This window comes from Adiantum capillus-veneris, chromosome 22, assembly GCF_014529385.1.
Source record: "Adiantum capillus-veneris isolate H3 chromosome 22, ASM1452938v2, whole genome shotgun sequence".
Classification (NCBI taxonomy): domain Eukaryota; kingdom Viridiplantae; phylum Streptophyta; class Polypodiopsida; order Polypodiales; family Pteridaceae; genus Adiantum; species Adiantum capillus-veneris.
The window spans coordinates 42,324,693-42,341,120 of NC_140952.1; the positions used below are offsets into that span (position 1 = coordinate 42,324,693).

General features: G+C 42.5%; 1 pseudogene; it reads left to right on the top strand.

The window, feature by feature from the left end:
* Positions 1 to 4,412: 4,412 nt before the first annotated feature.
* Positions 4,413 to 4,854, top strand: LOC147429223 (uncharacterized; annotated as a pseudogene).
* Positions 4,855 to 16,428: the final 11,574 nt, after the last annotated feature.

The window sequence follows — 16,428 nt, forward strand, 5'->3', positions numbered from 1 at the left end:
GGTCAACCATTGCCGCGTTTGTAGCAAGAACAACCATGCTACAAAATAAAGCAGATTCACAAAAAATCTTCACAAGTTACCAATCACAAAGAGAATTTCAAGGATAAAGAAAAATAAAAAATCAACCTTGCCACCACTGAAGATTCTACCAATGAGAACAAAAACATTCTTGGCTTGGTACACAATGATATACTATGAGAATTCTCTCAATTGTACATTAAACTCTATTTTTGCCAAGAGAGGCTTGTGTGTGCCCCTACATACACCCTGATATTTTGTATGCCTACACCCTTTGTGTTTAAAGGAGCTATATTTGTGTTCAAGGCTAGGCTTGTGTTTTGTGTGCTTCATGCCTCACCCTAGTGTGTTTTGAAGGGAGGATAATCTTATATGAGTGATATGCAACCAAAACCCACATAGGGGAAGATTGTTGGGATGATGTCTTTTGTTGCATCTCTTATGTGAACAATCTCTTCCACCAAGAAAAATTTATGTGTCAATAACCTATGTAAAGAATCTCTTACAACCCATGTGTAAAGACTAGCCACTTGTGTTTGTGCATCGCTAACCACATCTTGTGCTCATGTGTCAAAAGGTTGTTTGTTTGTATATACCTATATAGAGGTAAATTATGATAAGATGTGCTCATGTGCCAAAAGGTTCTTTGTTTGTATATACCTATATAAAGGCAAATTATGATGAATAATATTAAGTCTATCTTTTTCTTTGGAACTACATTGCATTTCACTATGTGTCCATTATCAAGTCCTACGCTAATCTTATTCTCATCATGTTGATGCCATGAATGGCACACTAACCCATCCACCTTAACATATCACTATTGAGTGAAGTTTTTTGGAAAATGAAGTGAACGTTCGTTGTAGAAGTTTATTGTGAGTCTACTATTTATTCAACTCTTTTTGTCTCTATTGTACTCTGTTACATTGCTATTTCGAGCATACCAATGCATTCGCAAGTGAAAGCTCTTTCGTTTAACATAAGTTGCGATAAAAGTATGTTTTTAGTCATGCTCGTTTACGAGCACGACTGCGAGCTATTTTTAGTTTAACATAAGTTATGATAAAAGTATGTTTTTAGTCGTGCTCTTCTACGAGCTATTTTTAGTCGTGCTCGTGTACGAGCTATTTTTGCTTCCTATGCACAATACACGCACCAAAATTGGTTTTTGACCTTAGGAGTAGATAGAGCACGTCTAGAGGAAACTATAGAGTGCTTCCGACATCGAAATCGGGTGACCTAAAAATAGACTATTTATCTTATGCGGGAATTTGTCTGTGTGAGAAATGACATTTGAGTACGTGAGAGTGTTGAGGATACTTTGCTCTTGCTAATCACTAACTTTTGTTCCATTCGGAGTCTCGTAGCTATACAAACTTGTCTGGATAAGGTTGCGATAAAAGCTCAAGGGGTGTACTATGTAATCATGTTAATGTATAGCGTAAGTTTGAAAGAAGGAGTTTTAAAATGCAAAAATTTTAGGCAATTCAACAGAGATACATTGAAATAAGAGGTTTTTATATTCAATTGTGAAAAAAAAATCGTAAAATAAGGGGTCATTTTATTCATTCAAGCTTGTTAAAAGAGAGGTTTTTTTAATACCCCGTGAACGCACGTTATAGAGGGGGGTACTGAAGCGTGAAACCCATGAGGGTAGACGGTAAAAGAAAGTCGCTTTTGATGTCTAACACACATTTGAGACCGTGTTAGCTAGAGACCACTTAAACTTTGGGTTTTTTGATAGATTAGCTATCTCTTGTAGCCTCCATGAACTAGTCGAGTCCGCTAGTACGTCCCATAGATTAACAATTTATATGTATGTGGTTCTCTCTTTGCTAGTTTCAAAATGGTGAGGCTTGGGCCCGCTTGGCAGCTGGCCGTGACAGAGTGAGAGAGAAATAACGACTATGGGAGCTTAATAATGGATGAGAGAGAGAGAGAGAGAGAGAGAGAGAGAGAGAGAAAGAGACACACACACACACACACACACACAGAGTGATTAGTTATGGTCTAATGGAGTTGGAGCTTAGGAGCTTCAAGCTTGAGGACGAGAGAGAGAGAGAGAGAGAGAGAGAGAGAGAGAGAGAGAGAGAGAGAGAGAAACATTCGGTTTGAGAGCGAACTGTTGAGCTTAAGGTAGAGCCTCTGAGAAGTTATGACCCCCCTGCAAAGTTTATTAGTCGCTGTCAAAAATCTCTCCCAACTCTATCGTTCCTTTTGACTCCACTTTGTATGACTTTCAGTACTATTTTTAACTCCCAATCTTGCTGAGTAATACTAATATCACTATTCCTTAGCATATGAGTGAACCGATGATGCTGCAGAAGCTCCGATCCAACTATGCATGAAATTCTGCAGAAGCACCGCAGAACAGGGATGCCTTGGTAATACTGAGAAACTTTTTCTGCATCTTCCAAGGCAGTCAAGCACTCTCACAGACTCTACGAGCTCATGATCTTCGATCTTCTCTTCTCTCTTCTCGCTACCATGTGCCCTCAGTCTTCTTATTCAAACTATAACCCTCTATCACAACAGGTTCTGCCAACAACCCCACCAAGCACGACAATTTCAAAGTGGATTCTCTCACCCATGCTAAGATTTTGCATGAGGGAAATTTGGCTAATTTCATGAGGGCACCACACTTGGCATAAACTTTGACGACAGCACTGCCAGGCACAACATGCTTCTCTGATAGGCCCCTTCCCTTGGGATCCCGACCACAACTATGCTGGGCCTATTATTAATCAAAGCATTCAAAGTGATGAAATTCTAGATGGAAAGCCATTTAAGAACTAATTTTGCTTTCATAAAAGCATCACTTACCATACATATCAACACAATCATTGAAAAGCTTAACATTTGGCTTACATATCAATCTAGTAATCACGACATCACATTTGACATTGCCAGTGATCTATGATGCTCACCCATAAACCGCGTCGGTGGGAAAAAACCCTTGAACCATTTCATTAAAACTTGATGCGCTTTCCAAGGTGCATCACATCTAGCATACATATAAATCGAACCATTAACAAGCATCTAGTTTGGCTCACCAGATATCAAGTAAATCAATGCCGAGCACAATATTAATTGTATTCACATCAATCTTCGTTGCTTATAGATGTCCAAGACTGCAGAGAGAAATGAACCGACCATAAGTTGAGTAATTAATGTCTAATTTGAGCCCTAGAAAGCACATGATGTAGCCCTTGCTAGGCACTAGTAAGAAAATCCTTGTTAAGCTTCATCCAATTTTCTGGCAGATATTCCCAGGGAAGGGTCCAAAAACAACAAAACCAGCCTCGACAATTGTTGTAGTACACATATCTTCGGAGTCCAATTGACGAGTCCTAAAGACAAGCGTGAAAAGAGTGTCAAACAATAAATTTTTGTTTGGTCACTACTTTATGATACTTTATGAGAGCCTTTCACAATCAATATCTACTAGGATTTCCCTGTTTTTCATAATAGTAGAGGGAATTATTGTGTAGATGATAATCATGGTCCTTAAGTTCTTTCAATTGGTCCTTTCTTTTGTGTAGATGTATCTTTATTTAATACGATATTAGAGGCTTGTCTTCAACCATAATTGTGAGAGATCCCTCTCTCGAAGCTTTCTTCGTTTGTTTGTTGAGTGCTAGAATGCTACGAAGGTGGTGTCAGGTTTTTGTTTAAGTTTGTTTACTCTAATTAAATTGGTTTCCTGCATAATTTGTTCTTGATTTGATTGATGTAGGTGGAAGATTGATAAACACAAGTTTTTTGGTTGGTATCGGGTCCCATTACCTATAGGGTCACATTACATTATTGCTTCCAACACTTTGGCTTTATATGGCATAATCCGAGTCTTTCAGTGCTCAAAAAGACTTGTCTCATAAGTTGATGCAACACAAGATAAACGTGGAGATTGTGAGGCATGATTGCAGGATGTTCCTAGCGTGGAGATTGTGAGCCACGGTGGTAGAACTTTGCTACCATAAATCAATGGAAACCATCAAGTGTGCAGTAAATAATTGAGGTGCTAAATTTCCACGGAGAGAAACTCTTTTCCTCCCCCCCTCTCTCTCTCTCTCTCTCTCTCTCTCTCTCTCTCTCTCTCTGTGTGTGTGTGTGTGTGTCTCATAAGGGCATCTTCTTATCTTCGTCAAGCAGAGGCGTTTCAAGCATGTTAGATGGTTGCTATAGCCCCCGCGGGAACAATAGTAGCCTGCCACGTGTGAGGAGCTGATTTGGCCACTTGTCAAGGGTTGAGTATTGTAGTGCTGCAAACGATATAAAGGACAGTGGAATCCAATGTAGAATGCAAAACGCTGGAAAAGGAGAGAGAGAGAGAGAGAGAGAGAGAGATCAGGAAGAGAGAGAGAGAGAGAGTAGGTGGATCCTGTGACTGACCAATGGATGTGCAAGAGACAGTTGTTGCTTACATTGTCAGCTCCAACCTCTCAGGTATTCTTACTCTTCATAGACGTCCTAATTTCTGAGTTGTGTGGCGGACTTGCTTACAAACCTTCTAATTGGTTTGTTTAGGGTTGCCCATACATGGCGTCCAAGTGCAGGCCGAGAATGGCAACTTGCTTGTTGTAAAATGAGGCCGCGGTTTTGGGCGCAGATTTGTGTTCCCGCCCAACGCTAGCCTGGACAATGCAAGGGCCGTTTGGGATGGTCGCCTCCTCACCGTTTCCATCCTTAAAGTACAGCCCATTTATAAGTCTCTTCCCACCAAAACCATCGTCATGAAAGTTATCCGGCTTTGAGCTACCCAATTTCCAACCTTGCACATATATGTAAATTGTAATCCACCTATCCAGTGTTAGAAAAAAACCGGGGCACGGTGTATTTTAACCGGCTAAAATCAGAAAATCTTGGTTAGATTTTGATCGGCCCTGCACCTATCTCCAGACTCGAGAGTCCATTCCCTGCCCGTTTTTGGTTTTCTCCAAGAACATTGTAAAGTTTTGGTTTTCTCCAAGAACACTCTCTTTCATCATGTCATGCGTGACGTCATATGAACACATGGATGATGCCTATTAGCTTTTGCAAAGCTTGCTTCTACAAAACTTTAAAGGCTATTGTCTCACGATTTAACAAGCAACAACAAGTCCTTTTATTATAGTGACCTCAAGAAATCATTTCAAGGACTTTGAAGTTTGAATATGCTAATCCTTGCAAATTTGAACCTGGAAATGACTCTGTGCAAAATTAGACTCGATAACTTAGACAAATTTGCAATACATGCCTTAAAACGATGATCGTACTCGATAGAAAAATTCAAGATATCTATCAAGAGTTGTACTATCCACTTGCATAAGTGGAGATCGGTATCCTTGCGAGAGAGTGATTCATTTGTCCTTGTTGATTCGTCGGGTGAAATTGCCCCTAGATGAATGATGGTGCGCCACTTTGGGGCCACATCAGGGATAGGAGTCTCTCATAAACAAAAGTTTCAGAGGGTCATGGCCAAAATCAAGAGCAACATGAAAAGATGGAATATGTGTTTCTTCCCTTCCACACTGGAAAGAGGTCTTCAGTGTGTGAATTGTTGCTTATGGAAGAAGAATTCCAAGCTATGACACTGTGGCGATGGGAAAACAGGAGTGTGGTTTTAGTCCTAGGGAGCACGGTGAAATTAGAATATTCAACTTGATGATCCATGCAAAAGCCTAAATGTGCCAAGTTTGTGGTGGTTATAGTAAACCGGGATCTTGCTTAGGCCTCCATGAGAAGATAGAGAAGGTAATGCTAACCTCACTTTGGGGCCGGTGGAAAGGGATAGGAGTGCATGAAAAAATATAGGCATCATTCTAGGAAAATGTTAAACTAGCTGGCATCATAGGTAAGCTTGTGCGGTGTGCCAAAACATCGAAAGCATTGGAATAAAGGCAGACAACCAAATAATTCAAGGACTCCATCACCTATTGATCCGCTCTGGATCGCTCAAATTGAAGGTGTTTCATTAAATCCCTTTTGGAGAGAGATAGCCCGGAAACTAATTAACAACCTAGGATTAATGCACTTAATCGAGATTTGGGATAGAAACAACCTAAATTGAAAAGTAACAAACAAGCTAGCTACCTGGGTTGACCTCAACGAAAATGAAAACGTGATGATCTCATAGTGTTAGAAAGTCTCAACATTTTTATGGTGCCTAATGAAAACGTGATGATCTCAGAGTCTTAGAAAGTCTCAACATTGTTATGGTGCCTATTTGTGAGGTTGAATTTGATTGGAAAGTTTAGCATTGGCCTACGAATAGCAAATTTACTCTACCAAAAATAAAGGGAACTTGCATCAAAGTCTGCTACAAGGAAGATTGATTCTCATTTGCTAGCAAACAATGGAGACTATAATGGCCTCATGTGAAGTGGGTAGTAGGTACATGGAACACATGGGATCCTCCATGCCATAGTATAATGAAGATTTTCATTTGGAGGTGATGTGGGGGATTTATTAATTGGGTTCAAGAGGAACCAACACTAACCTATTTGTTAGCGGGTCGCCATTGCGACAAACATCCATAGCATAGCCTTCAAGCACTAGCATATTCTTGTGAAGACTTAGAGGAGTGGACGGATTGGACAAGGAGACTCTTTATAGATGTCAACCTCAAGAATTGAACCTAACAAGAAAGGATATCTTTCTTTATAAGTTAATCAACAACTGAAAGACTAAAAAATCTTTCTATCTTCTATCTCATCGCTCTCGATCATCACACTATTCCAATTACAAAAATGAATTTGGATAGCCACAGGACTCTTAGGGGAAAATTGTACCAAATATAGTAGCATTTTGACAAGGTAGAACATCACGGTACATCATGAACCTGTGAGTGCGTGTGTGCGCGGTGCGGTGTGATGCATGCGGGGAAGGGGAGGCATACAAGACGCTGTGGGATGGAGCAACCTTTGGAAGTTGTGAGTGAGGTTCTCCTTATTCATATATGTATAATGAATAAGGGCATGTACACATGGTGGACGCGCGGCTGGGGACATGTCCACATGGTGGACACGCGGTTGGGGACATGTACACATGGTGGGCGAGCAGCCGAACACCCGACGTCCAGCTCGGGCGAAAGGCGTAACGTAGCGCCTTTACCCCAACAAACTCTCACTTAGAGGCGATGCGCGGATAAGTGAGACCTACTAGATAAACTACTAGTATGTACAAGAAACTAAGTGAGAATCTCTCTCAACATATGCCCAAATGGCTCACTATCTCGATCTACACACAATTGTTTTGGCTATGGTGGTAGGCAAGCATGCATACTTATGCTAGAGCCTGAACCACAAAGCACTTTGTATGGTCTGCAAAACTCCACTATGCATCATGCTAGTGTCAGCCAATCGCACGACTGACACCCCTACCACGCCAAATACTCCCACTGCATCTGCTAGTAGACCAAGCCTCGACACTAACAAGTCGAACATGAGACGCTCGAATGCAGACAAAATATGCACCACCCTCATTGTACTCGCCTCCCTTGCGCAATCTGCAATCACTGCATCATCAAGACTACACATCACGTATGGATGTGTCAACACCGACACTGAGAAACATGTGTCCCGGTCACCCATAGGCAAAATTGTGCATCTTGGCACCAACTCATCATCCTCTAACATGAGCATATCAAATAACTCCATGTTTTTCATCTCTTATATGTCTCTAGGGAGCATACATTATCTAACTCAGCCTGCACAAAGTCTGACAACACCTGATGTGTCTCACTAGAGTACTGTCGCTCTATCTATGTCTCTATAGAATATGTCTTGCTTAACTACATGCTTTGTTTCGTGAGCATGGTGGAGCTCACCTACAAAAGCAAAATGTCTCGTCTCTCTCTCAAAGCATGCTAGCAACAAAATTGAGAATGCACTGTCTTGAACCTCACACATATGCATAGGATATAACAGGCCAATGCGTGCTCCTCTGGCAATCACTAATAAATCGCAATGCATCTGGAAAGACTTCTCTCTAAGAAGTATTTAACAACCAATTCTGTCAACTGTCTCACTCAGATCAAGTTCTATCTTAGCTGGGGAACGTAGCACACATGTTGTGGCGTGTATGATGCACCATTGGGAAACGACAAACAAACGTCTCATGTACCCTCCATGTCAAATGCCAAACCATCGGCCAAGTGTAGACAATCAAAACTCCCACTATAGAAGGTGCTAAACCAGTCATGATGGAGTGTGACATAAAATCTGCATCCTCATCTAACACCCAATGTGGAGAAGTGTCACTGCTCAAAGACATGTAATCAAGAGGAACACTAAAGGCAAATGGGACATCACCGTCACTGGCATATGAAGCCACTGCTGTCGCATGTTTCAAAACCTCATGTGCACCATGCATAGGTCTTCTTTGTTGTCTCATACACCTGAAACATATGGTGCCTAATGTGCCCCGTGTGACCACAATGCCAACAACGCAAGTATCGGCAAGAACGAGACCGTTGTCTCGTTTGTGTTGTGGAATCCCGGGGGATTCACTCTATATACAAAACGAGATGCCAGCTACGAGCGGAAAACTTTGATAAAACCCCGATATTATACGACTCATATTAGGGAATATGACCCCCCTTTCTACGCTTATACAACAATCAATAAAGAAAACTATCATACCCCTATCTTACATATAAAATTTAGGTCTCACATGATCTAATTGAGTAAAACTAGTCAAAGAGTGTGTAGCATAATGACTAGCAACATACTAAGGAACCACTTCTAGTGATAACTAGATATATGAATCAGCCTGCACTCTAGCTACACATCCAATTCTGACCCATCCAAAGCCTATGTAAATCAACCCTTGACCTACTCCAAATTAGCCCTTATCTATGACCGACTTGATGCAAAATTTGATGTGTGACCTGATAAAAAACTTCCCCAAAATTCATCCGAGTTCTAGTGCACACCGGTGATCAATCATTACAAGTAATCAACCCAAGTCAGTTCCCTCCCCCCCCCCCCCCCTCCCCTTATTTTTAAGCTTGGGAGATAAATTATTGGGGGCTTGCCCCTAACTCATATGCTTATGTATCTTGCAAAAAATAACCCCTCCCTTGCACTTAAGTGGTGCGATAAGTTTTCCATGGTGAATCCCTCGGGTGTGGAATTGAGATCTTTTGAGCCAGGCACAACGGCGTTGGCACCATCAATCTGTGTAAAAGGGACCTCAGGAAGGAAAATCAAAATCATGGTTCAACATTTGTTAATAAGTCTCAGAGCATTCTTTTTAGTCCAGGAAGCACATCATGAGATGGTGAGATTGGGGCTGCTCGAAAAGAGTGTCACGCTAGGCACTACATTTCTTGATATGTATGTCAGATGTGGTGCACTGGCAAAGATGCAAGAAATGTTCGATGAGCTACCTACTTGGAGTATGTTCTCATGGACTATGTTAATCTCACGCTATTGCCAACATAGGATTGGAAATAAGGATGTTATTTGCTTTGACAGAATGAGGTGTGCGGGCGTGTCCCCAGATGCGGTGACCTTTTGCTTCTCGATTAAAATCCTTGACTGCAGCACTATTGCAAGCATCTCTATATCCGGGAAGCAAAGAAAGGAGACAAAGCTAGAACAAAAGGTGTCATGGGCACGGGGCACCGCTGGGAGTACACACACACACATGTAGGAAGCAATGCCGTAGGTGCATCAGAGCATGCCCACAATTGATACAAGCTATGTGTATCTAACAAGGGGGTTTCCTAGCATCATCAATTTGGTGTATAGTAAGGTGGGAAATGGAAATCTCAAATACGAGTCAGTGCAAGAGGTGGGTGCAGCACCAAAGTTGGTGGCTACTCCATGCGTAGACTAGGTGAAGTCGCGGAGCGGAGCGTGGGTCGACTCTCTCACACACACACATAGTGATACACAGTGAGCTTACACAGTACACAGTACGCAGAGAACTGTTAGAAGGGTTATCTCACAATACCTTAGTATTCACAAAGTATAAGTTAGTATATACAAAGAGTTAGAGGTAAGTGAGTTAGGCGGGCGGCCGGCCATATCCGCATAAGAGGCCACTTGGGCTTTAATCCCAACAACCTCCCACTTAAAGTCCAATGTGGCACTTTAAGTAACTGTAAATCTATGAACATAAATGTACAAAGATTTACATGGCTGCCATCTATCCAATGCCCAATAACTCACGACAATGCACAAAGCCCTCTCCTGGAAGTCCCTTTGTGAGTAGATAAAATCCAAATAGCTTCTTTGCATGCCTCATTTGCTGCAACATACTCAGCTTCTGTAGTAGACTGCGTAACACAATCTTGTAATCGAGATCGCCATGATATGGCACCTCCAGCCAATGTAAAGACATAGCCTGATGTAGATCTCCTCTTATCCAAGTCTCCTGCATAATCTGAGTCAGTGTATCCTCTGACACTCAAATCCTGACTACCATAGCATATGCGCATACTCTTTGTATGTTTTAAGTATCTCATGATACCTTTCACTGCCTCCCAATGTTTCTTGCCGGGATTTCACATATATCTGCTAACCACTCCCACTGCAAATGCAATATCCGGACGTGTAGCAATCATTGCATACATCAAACTACCCACTGCAGACGCATATGGAATCTTATCCATTTCAGCCTTTTCTTCCTCAGACACAGAACAATCTTGTTTGCTAAGTTTCACATATGGTGGCAATGGAACACTCAATGCCTTTCCCTTGTCCATATTGAAACGTTGCAAAACCTTGTCAATATACTCTGTTTGAGATAACCAAATCAACTTCTTTGATCTGTCTCTCTCAATGCGCATACCAAGTATATGACTTGCCTCACCCATGTCTTTCATGTCAAACGATTTTGCCATCTTTGACTTCAAAGCTGAAATTTCTTCCAAGTGTTTGCCAGCAATCAACATGTCATCCACATACAAAATAAGGATCAGCCAACTGCCATCCTTAGCCTTCTTTGTATATAGACAGTGATCGAACTCACTACGTTTGTAGCCTTGAGAAAGCATAAACTGGTGGAACTTATGGTACCATGCCCTCGGTGATTGTTTTAAGCCATAAAGACTCTTTAACAACTGGCATACCAAATGTTCCATGCCTTTCTCAACAAACCCTTCTGGCTGCTGCATGTAAATTTCCACATCTAAATCACCATGCAAGAACGCTGTCTTGACATCCATTTGGTGCAACACCAAATCCAATATAGCAACCAATGCAAGAAAGCATCTCAATGTAGTCATCTTGACCACTGGAGAGAAGACTTCATCAAAGTCAATGCCTTGTTCTTGCTTAAAGCCCTTGGCAACAAGCCTTGCTTTGTACTTTGGCTGACTATCATGAGCGGTGATCTTATACCTGTAAACCCATTTACAAGGTAGAGCCTTTTTGACCTGTGGTAATTTAACCAACTTCTATGTCTGGTTTTTATGCAGAGCTGTCATCTCTGACTACATGGCCAACTGCCATTTTTTCGAGTCAACCACTTGTAATGCTTCCTTGTAACAAGATGGTTCTCCGCAATCTGTGAGCATGACATAATTTAGAGATGGCACATAATGATCAGGTGGTTTGGAGACACGCTCAGAACGTCTCACCACAACTGATTCTGCCTCTCTAGCCACTATAGGCTGTTCCTGAGCCTGACCATGCTGTCTTGATGTGCTAGCACTAGGTCCATCTTCCCTGAAGACAACTCTTCTGATCTCCTCTGTCTTCTCTGGCTTAGCGTGAAACTTGGCTTCATTGAAATGCACATCATTGCTACGAATAAGCTTTCTGGACTCAGGATCCCAAAGCCGGTAACCCATCTCGCCCGATTCTCCGTAGCCAAGAAATATACACTTCTTGCTCTTTGGTTCTAACTTATTTCTGAACTCCTTAGGAATATGGCTATAAGCTTCACAACCAAAGACTCTGAGATGCTTATACGAAGGTGCCTTGCCTGTCCATAGCATCTCGGCCACTGCACTCTTATCCAGAACCCTACTAGGAGACCTGTTAGTCAAATGGACTGCTGTAGCCACTGCTTCCGCCCAAAATCCATCAGGTAACTCAGCATTTGACAACATGCTTCTGACCTTCTCTTGTATGGTCCTATTCATATGTTCTGCAACCCCATTCTGTGAAGGATTATATGGTGCAGTAAGTTCCCGCTTAATCCCTTTTGCTTCACAAAAGTCTTGAAAAGCTTTGGAAACATACTCTCCACCATTGTCAATTCTCAAGCACTTCAGCTTCTGACCACTCTGATTCTCCACCAGCTGCAAGAATGTCTTAAAGACCTTGAGCACCTCATCCTTGTGCTTCAAGAAGTAAACCCATACTTTGCGAGAATAGTCATCTATGAATGTACAAAAGTACGTTGCTCCCCCTAGTGACAAACTAGGCATTGGTCCGCATAGATCACTGTGTACAAGAGCTAACCGTTCGTCCCTACGATTCCTCTTTGATCTATGCGGTTCCTGTGTTTGCTTACCATAAACACAATGCTCACAAAACTCAAAATCTTGAAATGAAAAGCCAGGCAAATAACCATAATGAGAAAGTATTTCCATTCCTCTTTTTGACATATGTCCCAACCTACGATGCCACAGTGACACGCTTGGATGCTCAATCACATTAATTACATGGTTTTTAACCTCTGAAACATGTAAAGTGTACAGAGTTCCTGACTTGCTGCCATGTGCTACAGCCATCGAACCTTTGGAGATCTTCCAAGCGCTGTTCCCAAAAACTGTCACATAACCCGCATCATCCAACTTCCCTGTACTAATCAAGCTCTTTCGGATTGTTGGAACATGTCTGACATTCTTGAGCCATAAATAAGAGCCATTCTGAAACTTCAACTGCACATCTCCCACTCCAAGTATGTCACAAACCTGCTCATTGCCAAGTCTGACATAATCTTTAGTAGCCACATATGATGTAAACCACTCTTTGTGCGGAGAAACATGTAAAGATGCCCCTGAGTCGATAATCCAATCACTCATAGCATGTCCATCCTCTGCAGTCAAGAAAACAGAACCAAGATTGCTTGTAAGGAAGATGTCACCAGCTGCTATACCAGAATCACTGTCTGAACCAGATCCTGTGACATTCACCTCTTCAATCTTCACTGAACTCTTCTTTTCATCTTGCTCAAAACTCTTTGTTTTGCCTTTTTCTTGTTTCCACTTCATACAGTCTCGCTTCATGTGACCCTTCTTGCCACAATGGTAGCATTCTATGTCATCCTTTGACTTTGAATCACGAGACTTACTTCGGTTTTGTACCTTCTTACCCTTCTTCTCTTTAAACTGTTGTCTCCCTCGAACGACCAAAGCACTATTGCCTTTGCCTTTGTCAATGTTCTTCCTGTTCACTTCCTCTGTGAGCAAGCTGCCTTCTACATTGGCACTTGTAAGACCTTCTTGCGCGACAGAATTACTTAACGCTGTACGAAAAGTATCCCAACTGTCTGGCAAAGTGATTAAGAGAAACATAGCCTTCACTGAATCTGGAAAAACTATCTCCTGTGCTGTTAACTGGCTGAAAATTGAGTGAAATTCATTCAGATGATTTGACATGGCTGTCCCTTCCTTCATCTTCGAATCCACCAATTTCTTGAGCCAGTAAATCTGAGAAGCAGCACTTTGTTTCTCGTACATATCACATAGCTTTTGCCATACGCCATACGCTGTAGTCTCTTCTGCTACGTTGAAGTAAACATTTTCTGCCAGTGTCAGCATGATTGTGGAACAAGCTAACTCGTCAAGCTCTTCCCACTCATCTTCAGCCATAAATTCTGGTCTCTCCCCTTTGAGCTTCAGTGGCTTCACTTGTTTTTTCTGCACCAAAACCTGCCAAATCTGCTTCTTCCAGAATGGAAAGTTTGTGCCATCCAGCTTCTTTATGTTGTAAAGAGTCTCACTTTGAGAAGATGCCATATCTGCCAAACTGTTTACTCCTGAGAAAAATCCGGCAGAGTTTCCCCTGTAAACTGGCCTCTGTACACAGTAAACAAGCTGTAATCAACAAGCTGAACACCTCTCCTCAGTAACTGTCAGTATTTTGAAAATTTTTGACAGAGTCTCCCCTGTAAACTGAGCTTTGGGAACCAAAAGATAGCTCAAAAAACAATCATAAATAGCTGACCAGTGACAAATCTAAAAAATCCCTGTAATATGCTGTCCTGTAAGCATACACTGTCTCCTCTCTGGGCGATGACAGAACCTGTATCTGTCTCAAGACTGAACCCTGAACAATGCCTCAACGGCGTGACGCATAAGATGCAATCCAGTGTCTACACAAAGTCATACATCCTAGGGGATAAAAGTCGCCGAAGAGGATGCGTGTAGAGGGGAACTCCAGCAACCTAATCCACCTCACACTGGGTAACCCAGCCCCCAGTGCTTGGCTTCAAAAAACCTCACACACGACCCTCTCAGATGGCTCAGCAAACTGCCCAGAACTAGCATACATCCTATAATAGACCAATCACTGTCCTATGACCGCTGCGGCAGTCTGTCTGCTAGTGTGACTCACAACTAGCAGACCCACAATCACAGTACATCAATCTGCAATACATGCCAGTGGTGTCAAGCCGTCGTATGGCCACACCTCCCCTGGAACCTGGCAAGCACAAGAAGTAGCAATGCAGACTGCAATATATATATCTGATGATATATATGTGTACCTGGTCTATAGATGATGCTCTGAAGACGAATAAGTGATGTATGTCGATGTCGATATTGATGTCGACCTCCTCCTGCTTGCCAATCTACACAAGATGGATTTCTTTGCGGCTGAAATCTATCTTCTGCTGTAGTGCTCAGAACGAAATTCTGAGGGCATAAACGGCTTCGAAAGGGGGGTAAAACTTCAGGTCACCTCGTGAAAACGCTCCCGGAACGCCGAGTGTGAATGTTCGAACTCCGGATCCAGAATCTGCCGGAAAAGTGCGCGCGCGCGCGATTGCGCAAATCCGCACTGAACCAAGGCTCTGATACCAATTGAAGTCGCGGAGCGGAGCGTGGGTCGACTCTCTCACACACACACACAGTGATACACAGTGAGCTTACACAGTACACAGTACGCAGAGAGCTGTTAGAAGGGTTATCTCACAATACCTTAGTATTCACAAAGTATAAGTTAGTATATACAAAGAGTTAGAGGTAAGTGAGTTAGGCGGGCGGCCGGCCATATCCGCATAAGAGGCCACTTGGGCTTTAATCCCAACACTAGGGATCGAGCTCGACTCTGTAATCAGTGACGGGCAGCATCCTGGTGTGCGGCAACAAAGGACTAAGCGATGAGTTGTAGTATCCCTGAGAAGTGGGCAACACAGAGGCTCAACCGGCATGGAGGTGCCCAAACAGGTCATTGGCCATCCACCACCAACAACCAGCGGTAGAGTAGCACCAAAAGAGGGTCGTTGAGCGAGGAGTGGGCAACATCTCATGTACGGGAAAGGAGTTTTGGATCAGTGTTCCAAAGCGCTCATTGGTGGCTCAACATCATCGGATAGAGCCTGGCGGGCGATGAAGCGAAAGAAACCACACGCACACACATACCTACACAGCGATGTCACCAATGAGATTCACGACCCACGTCTAGAGCTCATTTAACCTGTTTTTGGTGATTTGTTGACTTATTGTTATTTACCTTATTTTATCTTAGGTCATGTTCACATGTATGCAATGAAGAAAATGATATGAAAATGAATCAAACCCCTAAAGCCTTTTCTGCTTTTGATGACGACAGTATGTTATATGGGATTAGACACTACCCTAATGCGTGAATGTGATCGGCAGTAATATCTTCTCGATGTAAAGCCCCATTCCTTGTAAATCACTACTGAGGTTAACGGGTAAGCCTAAACCCAAGGTTAGTTATAGTATACCAAAAACTCTAAGGTTAGGGCAAAAAGCAAAAACCCTGCATGATGGTAGCTCGGTAGTAGCACCAGGTTGCGAGAAAACCTAAAACTCACAGTTTATGAGCATACCAAAAACTTGTGGTTGAGAGTAAAACTAAAACTTTGTGTATCATGAGAGTCCAAGTTAAGTTCTAGAGGGCATCGAGACATAAATTATGCCAAGTTTGGCTGAAGAGGCCGATTGTTGGGGTCAGCACAACTTGGGCAGACACATGTGTGAACACCTCGTAAATGCCGTTATAAGGCTGATGTTAACCTAATGAAAGGCCTCTTTTCATTATACATTTTTGTGTTCTCTCTCTCTCTCTCTCTCTCTCTCTCTCTCTCTCTCTCTCTCTCTCTCTCTCTCTCTCTCTCTCTCTCTCTCTCTCTCTCTCTCTCTCTCTCTCTCTCTCTCTTTGCCATGTCTATACGCGACCCTGTCCACTTTCGTGCCAAGCTCAACAATGTCAATGCCAAAAATGGCAGGAAAGTGGGAGGTAATTTGACCACTACACAATCATGAACCAACCATGACCA